This window comes from Pteropus vampyrus, unplaced genomic scaffold (assembly GCF_000151845.1).
Source record: "Pteropus vampyrus isolate Shadow unplaced genomic scaffold, Pvam_2.0 Scaffold5, whole genome shotgun sequence".
Lineage (NCBI taxonomy): Eukaryota > Metazoa > Chordata > Mammalia > Chiroptera > Pteropodidae > Pteropus > Pteropus vampyrus.
The window spans coordinates 8,607,799-8,622,939 of record NW_011888786.1 but is presented as its reverse complement, the minus strand read 5'-3'; the positions used below and the strand labels follow the sequence as shown (position 1 = coordinate 8,622,939).

The following is a 15,141-nucleotide window of genomic DNA, read 5'->3' as shown; positions in this document are numbered from 1 at the left end:
CCATGTTGTAGCATGTGTCACAATTTCCTTTCCTCTTAAGGCTGAATAATATTCTAGATACATGTATATAGGTGTAGATATTATTTGGGATATATACATACATATATATACACATATGTATATGTGTGTGTGTGTGTGTGTGTGTGTATCTCCAATTTTTTTATCCTTTCATCTGTCGACAAACACTTGGGTTTTTTCCACCTTTTCGCTATTGTGAATAATGCTGCTATGAACATGGGTGTGCGAATATCTCTCTGTAAACAAAAGAATTGTTTACAATTCTTTTGGATATACACCCGAAGTGGAATGGCTGGATCACATGGTAATTCTAATTTTAATACTTCAAGGAACTGCCACACTGTTTTCCGTAGCAGCTGTAACATTTTGCATGCCCACCGGCCGTGGGCAAGGGTGCCAATTTTTCCACACCCTCGCCAATACTTGCTATTTTCTGCTTTTTGAAAGCAGCCATACCCATGGGTGTATGAGTATGAGTGCGTTTTAATTTTTTTAAGGACTTTATTTTTTAAGAGCATTTTAGGTTTACAACAAAATTGAGAGGAAGGTATAGAGAGGCTGGGGAAGAATAAAGAAAACTAAAGAGATAAGACAACGAGATGCAGTGCTTGATTCTTCATTGGATCCTGGATTTAAAATGTTTTTTAAGAACCTAAACGGCCGTCAAAGACACCATTGGGACACTTAAATAAATGAGATCATGCCTATAAGTTTGATAATAGCACTATCAGTGTTAAATTCACTAAGTGTGACGGTCGTGGTGTGGTTATGGGGGAGAATGCTGTTGTCAGTAGACACTGGCTAAAGCATTTAGGGTGACGTTATCGTGATGTCCACAAGTAATCCTCAAGTGGTCCAGCTAAAAGTAAACAAACACATAAATAAATAAGGGTGTACAGAGAGAGCCCAAATGTGGCAAAAATGTTAACAGGCAGTAAATCTAGGTGAAAAATATAGAGGTGCTCATTGTCCTATTCATGGAATTGATTTGAAGAGTTGAAAAAAAAATTTTTTTTTAATTAGGGGAGAGGGAATCCTTGAACAAATTTCTTTTGTGCCCGCAAGTCCTTGCAGTTGATTTTTCTGTGTGACTTTATTTACTGCCCTATATCCTTTCTGGAATAAGAAGTGCAGAGTGTAAATAATTTTTAAATAGCAGCTTCTTTCCAGACATTTTTAGTGAGGTGGTGGAAAGTGTGATTACAAACAAGAACAAAAACATAACCACAGCTGCCTTGTTATTTAGAAATAAAAATACCTACTCTAAAAAAGACAAAGCTATAGAGGCAGAAATCTGAACAGTGGTGGCCAGGGCCTGGGGGCGGGGGAGGAGGCTGCCTACAAAGAGGCATGAAGGAAATTTGAGGGTGATGAAAATATTCTGTATGGTGAGGACAGTGCACAACTGTATATATTTGTCAAAACCCTAGAACTGTATAGCTAAAAATATTGAATATTACTGTGTACAAACCGTACCTCAATAAGCCTGACTCAAAACGAACAACAACAAAGACACTTTTTTTCAGCATCATCCTGTTCCTCCTGGCTGGAAGGGGGTCATTCCCACCCAGGAGTTTGCCTACTTGCCCCAAGCAAGGTAAAAAGGAGTGTAAATCAAGAAAGGCAGAGTTAAGCAGAAGACATTTAGGGGCAAAGATCAGAGGCACTAAACTGAGGCGGAAAGCTAGGGATGTTTTTCCAGACCCCATGCTGCATCCCCTTTGATTCTCACTGCAGGGCCGTTGTCTCTGGGCTCCCACAAGGCCAGCACCTGCCCAGGCCCTGGGACCAAAAGCTTTCCTCATTTGCTGCAAACTTCTGTCCCCAACCTCCCTTTGGGCCACTCTCCCCTGTTACCCACACTCCAGGTCCTGCTTTCGATCACATTTTTGAACTGCTCATAAAAACCAGAATCACTTGTCAAGAAGCCATTGGGGGGGTGTGCGTGTTTTTACTGGATGTGGAAGATAGCTTCTTGCCTTTTTCTCATATATATTCAATAAACATTTTCCAAGTATCTACCAGGTGCCATGCTGTACACTCAGCATTGGAGATTAATGAGCAGAATCCCAAATATAATAGATTAAGATTCAGCAGAATCATAGCATTTAGAGCAAGAAGACTTTGGAGATCCTACTGTTTGATACATTTATTTCATAAGTAGGGAAACTAAGTATTATGGACTGAATGTTTGTGTCCCCTCAGAATTCATGTCCCAAAATTCTAACCCCCATGTGATGGTATTAGGAGGTGGGGCCTGTGGGAGGTAATTAAGTCATGAGGGTGGAGCCCTCACGAATAGCATTAGTGTCATAATGCTATTTCCCATAATCCTTACTATGATCGGGATTAGTCCCATAATGGGTCTCAGAGTCTTAGATGACGTGTCTCTCTAAGTGGGATACAAGGAGAAAACAGGTCTGTAAACCAGCAAGAGGTTCCTCACCAAGAACCCGACCACGCTGTCACTCTGATGGTGAACTTCTAGCCTCCAGGACTGTGAGAAATAAACGTTTGCTATGCAAGCCTCCCAGTCCACGGTGCTCTGTTATAGCAGCCCAAACAAACTAAGACCCTGAAGCCCAGAGTGATGCAGGGACTTGCCCAAGGCCGTGCAGCAGGTTAGCTGGTAAGCGAGCAGCAGAAGCCAGTGGGCTTCTCATCTATCCAGAGAACACTCTTCACAGATTTGTCATGAGAGGCAGAACCACCTCTAGGTAAGAGCTGGAGCTTTAGAGCTGGACACATCGGTTTTGAGCCCAGCCTCTCAATTTGCTGGGTGACAGTGGGCCTCAGCTCCTTGTCTGTAAAATAGGAATGACAGGCCCCTCATTGCAGCATCTCTAGTAAGAACTACAATAGTTTATGTAAAGTCCCCGTCATAGAATAGGCTACTCTAATGAGTCACTGTGGGAGACACAGAGAGTACAGACCAGTCAAGGGGACAACAATCCTCAGAAAAGTTATGAAAAGAATTTGGGGTGAGGAGAAGTAGAGCGTGCTGACAACCTTCACCGATGTCACACTCTGCTTCGGTCAATGACAAATTAATTAAACGTGTTGAGGTGAATCAGTATTAGAAGCATGTTTCCAAGGATGCTTTAAAACTAATACTCTTCTCTGAAAGGCAGAGAAGAGAGGGCAGGGCTTTCTGGCAGCAAAAGAGTTTTCTGAATATTTGAAAAATGCATGCAGCATAGGCTGTACATTATTTAGGGTTATCTGGAAATCTCAATTAATGGAAGGTTCGAGTTCCAACCATGTGACATAGGCAAGGAGACACTCTAGGTCCCTAGAGTCACTCTAACTGGGCTCCACTTGTCAGTTTGACATCATTTCAGGATCTGCTCTAAGGAAGACATGGGACTGTTTTATTTACCAAATAAACACGTTTACAGAGACTGTCCCAAATGGACAGATTCATTCTCGAGTTCATACAGCATCCTCCCAGGCTGTCCCTGGCCAGGCTCTATCAGCCAGCTTAGCAGCTGTGGTCCTGTCATCTCTGAGCAGACACCTGCTTCTCTACAAGCACCTGGCCCTTCCTTCACTGGCACCATGCTCCACCCCTTTGCATCCAGGTGACAGGTATCTCTTCTAATGGGTTGGGACCTTGTCCCGAGGTAATTTTTCCAAAAAAGTGGGAGGTGAGCAACATCATGGATCAGAGGCTGGGCTTCACTCAGTGTCTGCTTTGAGTCCTGGCTTAGCCTCCCTCCAGCTCAAGTCCTTACGTGCAAGCTAACATCCCTGTGCCTGCCTCCGTGTCCCCATCTGATTAATGGAAAGAAGGATCTGTATGATGGAGATGATGATAATAATAATAAACGATTGTACGTATTTTCTTTCCAGAAGACACAGTTCTGAGCAGTTTACACGTATCAACCAGCTAATCCTCTCACAGCAGTGGAAGTCAGTATTATTACTATTATCCTCTTCCCTGCCTCACCATGAAGATTAAATAAATTCATACTCATGAAGGGATTGGAACAATTCCTGACCTACAACCCTCAACAAATTACATGAAATCATTTTAAAGGTCACATGAATAAGCGTTTTTAAATTCAGAGCGTGCATTTATTGAAAAAATGTATATTAGAAAGAAACCACACACTTCGTCCATGATTTCATTGATATTATTGCCTAAATTGAGGATAAAAATGGCATTTAAGTAAAAATATAGAGTCAGTTTTTGAAAAGATCAAGTAAACAATAATGTAGATATTAAAGAATTTGACAAAAGTCACTAAAGTGGAATGTAAATATTCAAACATAGAAAATTGTGCTCTCGACCCAAAACAGCCCAAACAGTGCCTGCGTTTAGCAGGGTCTTCTCTGTTCCATCTTTAACTGGTTCGGCTTTCGGGAAAGAAGTCTGCAACCAGCCCGTCCTTTTCAGCTCCTGCTGTTTCCTGGGTCGAAGCCATGCCCCAAGGGAGAGACAGGGTGAGTTTCCCACGCCCTAATCCAGAGGTGGAGGAAGCCCCTCCTAACCCTTCCCTGTCAGCAGGCAGATGATACCGCGTGGGTGGGCACCTGAGGAGGAAGACCGCCTGTCCCACTAATAACAGGACCGGGCAGCCGGAAGCCCTCATTGCTCCTCTGGCCCTTTAAGATCGATCACTCCCCACTTAACTGTTAACAGCCCCTTCTCCAGGAAATTAGAAGCCACTCAAGCTGTTGGCTAGAGCTCTTGGAGACAGGGAAGGGGTTGGCTGGGATGGCCACACCTGCCTTGAACATATTTACAAACAGGTTAATTCTTCAGTTTTTTAAAAAGATCTTGAATCATAAGGGACTTGTTGAGGCTCTGGTAGACCTATAAAGGCCTTGGTCAAGGGTTTCGTTTTCCCCTGAAGACAAGCACGTGGACGTCGGCTCTGCTGAGACTTCTCGGGCTGATTGGGAAACCAGAGTGGGCGGATGGGCGTTCACAGGACAATGCCTCACCTTGCTGTCTTTCAAACTCGCATCCGACATCGCCATCACAGATTCCGTTTCATTCCCAGGGGAAAATACATATAGAAAAACTTCCCTTTAAAGAGCCGCAAACCTTGTACCACCAAACACTAGAATTCCCGGTCTCTCAGGTTTGCAGTGCCCCCACACTGTTGTTTTTAGTTCTTCCAGGGACACGATGTGATCGGAGTAATGGCTCTGCCTACGCAAATCCCTGCTGCCTCGAGGCTCAGATTCAGTGCTTGGCTGCTTCCGCGGTACCAAAGACTCGGCTAAGCGCTTTTCAAACCTCATCTCATGCAAAGCACACAATAACCTCGTGGATTTGGGTTCACTTTTTCCTGCGTTCGAGGAAAGCGCTTACCAAGAAGTTTGGAATGAACATTCAGGACTCTACCCTCTACCTGACGTCAGTATTCCGGGTCCTCCATCTTCCCTCCTTGCCCTGCCATCCTTCACTATAGAAACAGGAGCTCAAAAAGCTGAAGCCGCTTGCCACGAATCACGAAGCTAGTTCAAAGGAGGAATGGGATTTAAACCAAGACTGCCTGCCTCCAAAATTCTTTCCACCATGCCAGATGGAATCTCTCTGTGGATGGAATAAGGGGACAGGAATGACAGACAGGGATATGCCAGCTCAGCCTCAGGTGCACCAGCAGTACCCTCTACCACTTCCCCTGCCTGAGTCCCAAACACAGGGATGCAGGGCCTGGACCAGTAACTAGGAGCCAGGGGGATCTAGGACCCTCTCCTGGGCATTGGCTCACACCTCACCAGATGCAGCTCCTCCAGACCTCCCTGTCCAGGTCTTTAAACTCCAGACCCTCCTCACTCAGGATTGCCAGACTTAGAGAAAAAAAAAACCCAAAATGGAACACAACTCCCAGTTAAATCTGAACTTCAGATATACAAAGAAAATTTTTTAGTGTAACTACAGACATCCATTCAATGAAATAACAGGCAGGTTAGCAGAGATGATTCATTAAAATAATATTGTCACAGCTCTTTGATCTCCCAAGGAACAAACTGTGTAAGCATCAAACATTATGACTTTAATATACTATTATTATTTTATGTTTATAGTTGAGACTAATGTAATCTTAATACACTAAAATGATATAGGTATTAACCAAAGACATTAATAATCCTAGAGTGTGAGATTTTAAAGACTGTAATACAGATAAGTTTTTGTGCAGCACAGCACTAAGAATCGATGTCAGCATATAGTATTTATTAAATCTTTTTCTCGTATGATTTACTGGAGCTGTTAGGAAAAAGTAAGTCTTTGAAGCTATTTTATAAGCCTTTTATAAATATCAAAAACTGAATTAAAAGACATTAAGTGATTAAACTCACTAATAATCAAAGAAAGTAAAGCAATAAAATATTACTTTTATTTATTAAACGAAGACATAAATTAAACCAATTGAATAAATAATGTTGACAATGGCTAAGGTTGAGATGGAAGCATGTAGGATGCGGTGGGTAGAAAACTCACTGAAGGGGTAAAAATCGCTACCTTCTCAAGAGCAATTTGGCAAAATGCATCAAAAGCCTTAGAGATAGGCATATGCTCTGACTCAAAAATAATTCTTTCCTAGGAATTTGTCCTAAGAAAATACACACAGAGACTTCACTACAAAGATATTTACTGCAGCATCGTTAATGTATATGTAATATTATATATCACTATAGGTAATAACATGTTATTATTAGTGATATAGATGCATGTATGTGTATATACATTATAGAATCACATATACACCATATATATGTACACATATATAATATACACATACTCCAGTGGGGTAAGAAGGAAATAAATTTTGGCAGATTTATTCAAAGGCAGGAATTTTAACCAATGTTGTAGAAGAATATTTCAGGATATGAAAGTGTTCATAAGTGCCTCCCTTCTTCCCTACACGGACCTGAGCCTGGAGGTCCATCTTGCAACTACAAGGTGATAAGCACAAGTACAAAAGCCACTTGCTAAGGATGGCGAGGAGGAAAGGTGGAGGGCCAGAAATACTGACGACATTGTGGAGCCATTATGCCAATTCTGAACTTGAACTCCAGACTTCTTATTCAGTGATTTGCCTTTTCTCACTGGGAACTTTTAGAATTTTCCTTTTAACAAAAAATGTAGCGTACCTAGGATATTCATAACTTAAAAAATGTACGAGATCTATGTAAAGAAAAACATTAAATCTTATTGAAGGACACAAAGACTTGAACTCATATTTTCTCCCCATCTCCACAACAGTGCTTCGAGATGGGTACTGTGTTATTGTTTTACGCCCAGGAATATTAAGTAGGTTGCTCAAGTCCACCGAGTCACAGAGCTGAAATTCAAACCTGTGTCTGCCAGTCTCACCTTTGTGGTCTGTATGATAACCCAGGCTAGCTGAAAGGAACTGAAATGAATGACTAAAATGAAAAATGTGACTTCAAGGGTCACTTTACCCCAAGATTAATCCTTTATGCATATTGACAATTACATGCCTACAAAGTACAGCAGGTGTCTCTTTTGGTTGTAAAACACAGTGTGAATCTTATATTTGTGGCAAGAACTGTCTAACTGACAAGAAGGGAAATTTAAAGATTTTAGGGGTAAATGTTAATAAGATGCTAAAAATGATTGATGAGAAAGTACCTCCGTGTCTTTGCACTTTCTGTTCCATCTACCTAGAAAGCTCTTCCCCCAGGTACAGACACAGCTAGCCAGCTTCCTCACTACTTCGAGTCTCTGTTAAACCATTATTTTCGCAAAATGTCCTTCCCTGACCACACCATTTAAAACCGTAACCACTCCTGGCTTTATTTTTCTCCACAGTACTTACCACTCTCTACTATACCATAGAATTTGCATGTTCATTTTACTTACTGTCTTCTCCCTAGGCCCGACTCCCACCTCCCCCAAAATGTCAGCTCCAAGATGGAAGCAAAATTTTTGTCTGCTTTGCTATCAGCACCAAAAACAGTGCCTTGCATGGAATTGGAACTTGGTACCTGTTGAGTGAATGTATGAATAATTGACACCAGAAGCACCCAGTACAAGCACTGCTCAGAGCAGGGCCTATGCTAGCAAATTAAGACCTTGACTCCAAGGTCATCTCAAGACAGCAAGAGAGAATGACAGAAAAAGAGAAATACAGAAGAACTGAATGACCGTTAATATAGTTTAGTTCTACCAGCTTTTGCATTTTATATAAATAATTCATTCTTTACATGTCCTTTTGTGACTTGCTTCTGTCACTCGCATTGACTATAGGATTTATCCATGTCGTCACGTGCAGCTGTAAATTATATTCAGTTTTACTGCTGTATGAAATGCCACTGCAAGAGGTGTGTAAAATTTATTCTTCTGTTTCAGATATTTGAGTCGACTCCAGTTTGGGGCTGTTTCGATCCACCTTGGTGAAAGCATTCTTGTCAAATTTCAGGTGTGCGTGTGTAAGAATTTCCATAGACGGACAGGCACTTCTGTTTTGCCAGATGATACCAAACTGTGAACCAAAGTGGTTGTACTAATTAACATTCCCACCGGCAATGTATGGGAGTCATTGTTACTCCACATTCTTGCCAATGCTTGGTATTTTCAGACTCTTGGCAGAATTTTTGCCAAGTAAAATGGCATCTTCCTGTGGTTTTATTTGGAATGTCTCTGATGATGAATGAGATTGAGAGCCTCTCTGTAAGATACATTTTTTTTAATCTTTTTTCTGTGTTCATTATTATCGTACCTTACTTGCAACCATCCCTCTCTATTTTCTTCATTTATATGCACTAGCAGAGGAATAGGCATGCAAGTAATTCAAAAGTAATTTTAATCGAACTTTAGAATTATCAATGTTTAGTCTCCACACTTCTGTTTTTAAATCAATTCTGCTTAGTCAGTCGTGAACTCTGATGCAGAATTAGAGACTTTGGGAGTGGAAAGAGTGTAGCTAGCATTTGTTGAGTGTTTACTGTGTTAGTGGATGTGTTTTGGGCTTTACTACACAAAGGAATGAAAAACTCACGACTTAGAATAACGATTTCCTTCTAAAGAGAGGGTGCCTTTCATCTAGAAAGCCCTATTCTGCTTTGCACCTGGGTTCAATGACATAAAGTGAGTGTTGGAGGAAGTGGATTTGGTGCTCAAGGCTGGAGAGAGTCCAACTGCTCCGCCTCAGGAAGTGATAAGAATGTGGAGTTCTGGGGTAATCACAGAGAGAAGGGATGAGGAGGAGAGATGGAGGTGGCAGAGGGAAGGAGGGTGGGGTTAGTCAGTATGGAGGGAGGAATGGATCTCAAGTTGCTGAAATGACCAGGAGAGTCTTCAATGTTTAGTTTAACAATTTCTTTCATTATGTCTGTTACACAACACACAGTGCCTTACAAGTGGCCTATGTTGTTTGTTGTGTGTAAAATTTTCTCATCTGGGGTAACACAGTGTGGGAGAGGAAGAGCATGTAGAGGCAATTCTTAAACAGAACAAATTCACAGAAGCTGAAACTCAGAAGCAGAAGTGAGCAGAAGAATGTGAGCACCACCGCCTCCCCATTCACGTCCTGTGGAACAGTGCGGAAGACATTTTATCTAAACTTAAATTTAAGGAGGCAGTAAGATCCTAGCTGATATCTAGATAACACTTCCATTATCCCCTTTCTTTAAGCTTCACAAAAATCCTATTAAGTAGGTACTAATGTTGCTCCCATACACGGTTAAGGATATCAGGGCTCAAAAATAGCAAGTATCAAGTAAAATTCTATAAACAAAATTGGAATCATTTACTACCGGATTTCTGATTAATTTTGCAGACTAGAACACCCTTCTACTCCTATCATATACAAATGCTGTATAAAACTTAGCCCCTTCCCCCCAAACTTTTAGATACATGGCCAATCTTAAAAACGAGAAAAGAATATCCCCAGGTTCCAAAATCGAGAGCAGGAGCTAAAAAGAAATAGTTCATGTGCATATTGGAGACAGGCAAATATTGCAGAGACTGGAAAAGAAACAATTACCTATGATCACAGCCCATGAGAGGTGGGGAGCTGGAACTGAGCCCCTTCCTGCATAAGGCTGGGAGCTTGCAGGCTCTCTGTCTCTGAAATAGGCAACTGACAAAGTCCTTTCATTGGCCAGGAATGCCAAAAGGAAGTTAGCTGACTGTCTTTCAGGGCCAGGGAGAGTAAAAGAACCACTCCGAAGAAAGAACATCAACCTGCTTCATTCAGACATCTGATTAGAATCTATATTACCAATGAGGCACAAGAACCCATTCTGAGAAACTTATATAAAACTGGAATCTATAGGATCCTGACCAAGTGTGTGTGTATTTCATGGAAAACCACTCCCACTGAAGATGAGCTCACAATAAAAAAATTTCTAATTTCATAAAGTAAATAACTACTGTGAGAGAAAATCAGCAAACACAACAAATGCGAAACAATTAAAACCAAGAACTAAGGCTATAAAGGGTCTCTGAGACCTCATATAATTCAAACATGCAATAATTTAAAGGAATAAAATGCATAAAAGTAAGAAAAAAATAAAAGAACAGGACACTAAGGAAGGGACTGTGAAATTTTTAAAAATAATTTAAGTGAACGTCTAGAAATAAAAAAAAGAGCCATTAAAATTAAAAATTCAATGGACAGTCTTCTACACTGACAATAGATTTGAGGAAATCATCCATAATGCAGCTCATAGCAATAAAGAGATGGAAAGTATGAAAGAAGTTAAGAGATGCGTAACATAGAATGAAAAGATTCAGCATGCATTTAACAGAAGCCCCAGGAAAGGGAGAGAGACAATAGGAGGTACTACTAGGAGTCTAGGCCAAATCAATATGCAGGAGTGAGTTCTTAAAGATGTTTTAGATGTAAAGAAGTTTAAGATAATTTACGGTAACATTCCCTTACTAAAAGCCATAACAAAGGTGACATCTCAGCAAGAAAGAAACTCAACCCAGAAGAAAAGAGTGAGATACAAAAAGCAACAGTAGACCGAGAAATTGATGAGGAAATTGATAAATCTAAATAATACGGACTGTAAAATTATAACAATAATGATGACCAAAACAGGAGGGTTTTTTTTCTTTTTTAATAAAAAGGTGGAACTAAAATGTTACCCAGTAATAATAGTGAAGGTGGGAGAGGGTTTTAGGAGTTACGGCATTCTGAATTCCTAGTATTGTTTGAAAAAATGTTTAGGGATATTGATTAGATCTAAGCTTTTAATCATGTGTGCTAACAATTAACCACCAAATGAGTAGAAATTAAATGTTTAACTTCTAAACAACGATGGGGAAAGAGGTGAATGGAGAAGCAAAAGAATAAAAAGCATAGTGAATAGAAAAAGAAATATAAAATAATAAGCTGGTAAAAAAATTCCAGATATATCAGTAATCATAAGAAATGTAAACAACCATAGAGAAACTCTCCCATTATGTCCAAGAAAAAAATCTACTAAGAGATTCATCACAGTATTGTTTGTAATAGAAAAAAGTAAAATAGAAACAATTCAAATTTACTATCCTTAGGAGACTATGTAAATATATTGTATATTTATAAATTGGAACTCTCTAGAAGAGTTTTAAATGAATGAAATTGATTTATATATGAAATTGATTTATACATCAACATGGATCGGGCCCGAAAATTGTTAATAAATAAAAAAAGCAAGTTTCAGAACGATATATACTGTATAATTTCATTTGTTGAAATTGTGTAAACACTCAAATAATGCTACACATTACTTATAAATACATAACCATAAAAACATGGATGGGAAGGAAACACATGCTTCTGGGAATGGAGGGAGAAGGGGCTAGGGGAGGGCTATGAAGAAAACTTTATCTCTTTACTATTTTCTTTCTTTTAAAATATCTAAAGCAAATACAGCCAAAGGTTAACTATGTGTGTTTTCCATTAAACCACCAGTTGGTGGTTTATTATATCCTCTGTAATTCTTTTCTGAATGTTTAAAATATGTGTATTATTGACTCAAGATATTATAGAACTGGGCTTTCCAGTAATTAAATTAAATTTGCTTTAAAATTTTAATTTAATTAAAATTCAGTTCCTGTCACTTTAGCCACATTTCAAGTACTCAGTAGGCACAGGTGGCTACTGTAGTGGACAGAGCAATTTTATTTTTTATTTTTTATTTTTTTTAAATTTTTTTTTTTTTAGGGGAGGCAACCCTTGGTTGACCTCACAGATTGCAAGGACCTTGTCAGTTTACAATCCCTTATTTTTTATTTTTTACGCCTACAGCACCTGGTCTTCCTAGGCGGTCTCCCATCCAAGTACTAACCAGGCTTGACCGTGCTTAGCTTACGAGATCAAGCGGGATGGGGCTTGTTCAGGGTGGTATGGCCGTAGCAGAAGAGTTTTAGAACATTTTCATCATCATGGAACGTCTATTGAGAAGTTATAGAGCCTCAAGACTACCTTGATTCACATCACTTCTCATTATTTAATACTGTAAATAGATATCAATGATAGTAATATGCATAATGTAGACCAAATGTTCACTGAGCATAGAGCATACCTATACACCCCTATGGGAATCTGGTTAAGTTTTCTTTTTGTGTTGTGTTGTGTTTCATTAAATTACTTGAAGTTTCTGCAAGGCTGATGTCCAATTAATTGAGATTTTCCTGTACTATTTCAACTGAAAACAGACATAGTAATTTAGAGCCGGTAATAATGATAAGGTTCTTCCAGCCACTAAATGTTTAATTCCCCAACCTATTCCAATTCCACCTAGTGCCTGTCCAAGGCATAAATCTGGTAAAATTAACACAAATAGAGACATTTCCCAGATTTTCTCATTTTCTAAAGTAAGTGCTTTAAACAGTTATATGAATGGCCAGTATTTCACTAGGAATTTCAACATTAACGGCAACCATTACAAAAACATTAAGAAGGTTGGAAGAGCAAGCATTGGCTTTAAAAAAGGGAGAGACTTGAAACTTTGCCCTCAGACATCAGAATTACTACAAGTCATTAAATTCTTTCTATTGGGGCTTTAATTGACTTTTTCACCGGCATAAATTTCCTGGCATCTCCTCTAGTTGTCTAATCAAAGGCGACCTGTGAAATACACCAGAACAAAAGTGACCCGGGCTCTGTATGCAGATGGCTACCAAAATACGGCAGTTTTATCAGCCATCATCAGGTTAACATGTGGAAATTGTTTGGGATACGGAGGCTTTGGAGGGACAAAAAAAACCACTGATGATGGCCGCCTAAGGAGCAAGTCAGTTTTAATACTATGATTTCATGAATGGGTGAGATATATTCATTCATTGGACAGTTATATTTTAAGCACCTGCTGGGCATCAGGTATTCTCTTAGAAGATAACAAAATACAGAGACAGACGTGGTCCCTGTCCTTGTGTAGCCGGTAGTCACCAGAGGAGTAGCCTACGGTACTGGGTGACTCAGAGTCAATCCTAGCCAACGAAAATGCTAACAGAATGCTTTGAAGCCTGGCAGATTGTGGAGTCAGATTCTCTCTGTAAAGAAAATTGGGGTCTTTGTAAAAGATAAAGCTAAATTTCTTCCAAAATTCTAAGTCTCAGTACAGAAAACACTGTGGCCCTGCCGCCCTTTGAGCCATATGCATGGCTTTCATTAAACACCAAAATCTCCCTAATCCTGCTGGGATTAATATGTAGTTACTACCCTACAGATTTACTAAGGTGGACTCTAAATTCTAACAAAGGATCTAATTAAAAGGATAAATGAGAGGTTCTGCTGTGGTCTAAGACCAAAGATAACGCTTACAGAGTAAGAGAGAAAGCACAGCGGACGTGTGTCCCGTGGAGAGGGCTAACCTTTACTGAGTATGTCCTGGGTCTCGGGGGCCAGTCAGTCATCATTCATTCAGTCCTCCCAATAGCTCTGCAAAGTAAGTGTTCTCACTACTAGCTCACCATTTGGAAAAAACAAGGTTCAGAGAGGTGCAGGGACCTCTCCAAGGCCACCAACTAATGAAATGCAGTCAAAACCCAGGTGTGCCAGTTTAAGCTATATGTCCTTTAACACACCTGCTCTGACTTACAGGTAGGACAACCTCTAAGATTCCTTTCGGTGTCTCTGGATCAATGACTGCACCCTATCATTCAATGGGAAGTTGAAGGGAAGTGAGGAGAGGCAGTTAAGCTGCTGATAATTAAAGGATTAGAACTGTAAACCAAATGAGCATCGTTCCATGAGTCTCTTTATTACTTCCAAGTTTTGTTCACTTGATAAGGGAATGGGAGAGTAAAATTAATCAAAAGGTCTTTGATTCCCTCAGTACCCAGGAAGCAGTGACATCTTCTTCATCATCATATTTCGTGGACAGATAAGTATTAAATTATAAAACTAATCTGTTCCGATATCAGGAATAAGGTTAATTTTTATAAAGGTGTGTGTGTTATGAAGATCGCTTGCAAAATAACCTGATCAGACTCGATGAATATTTAACAATTGATTTCCTGTCAGGGACACTAAAGAATAAAAGACACTGTCTCCCAAGATAATCTTGGGTGAAAAGATTTCCTTCTCCCTGACACGTTTATTTCACCTTGGGTTTGACGGGGAGATTCCACTATGTGTTCCCATTAGTGCCTAATAGATCTGAGATTTATAGCTTTTCAAATAAATGCTGTTTATTTTGGTGTGAAGATATATATTCAAATCCCTGTTTAGAACATCAAGAGAAGGGATGCTTCCTATAGGCTCAAACCTGAGCCAGGCTCTAGGACTACAGGTCCAAACGTACGTGGTCTTTATCCTGACGGAACTTGAGGTCTGGGGGCAGAGGCAGCAGACAGAGAAACCAATACAGAGGGCGAAATGCTGTGAGAGCCCAGAAGAGGGTCTCTTACTTCTCACGGGAGTATCAGGGATGCTTCTCGGAGAAGTAGGGGAGGCATAGGGAGTGCAAAGTCCAGGAGGAGAGAGACGGCATGACACCTGCAGGGACCTGCCTGCATCTGAGCCATCCCGGAGCATAGATGGATGGCGATGCAGGTAAAGACCACATCCGAGAGGGGCCTTTAAACATGGAAAGAAGCTTGGTCTTTCTCCTGAAGGTTTAGACTTGGCAGGCTTGACATGGGACCCAGGAAGCTGAATTTTTAAAAAGTCACCCTGTGGGAGAGGACTCTATTTTTCTGAC

The 15,141-nt window shown here is 40.2% G+C and overlaps 1 pseudogene; it reads right to left on the bottom strand.

The window, feature by feature from the left end:
- Positions 1 to 12,233: 12,233 nt before the first annotated feature.
- On the bottom strand, positions 12,234 to 12,352 carry LOC111744069 (annotated as a pseudogene).
- Between the last annotated feature and the right edge of the window lie 2,789 nt (positions 12,353 to 15,141).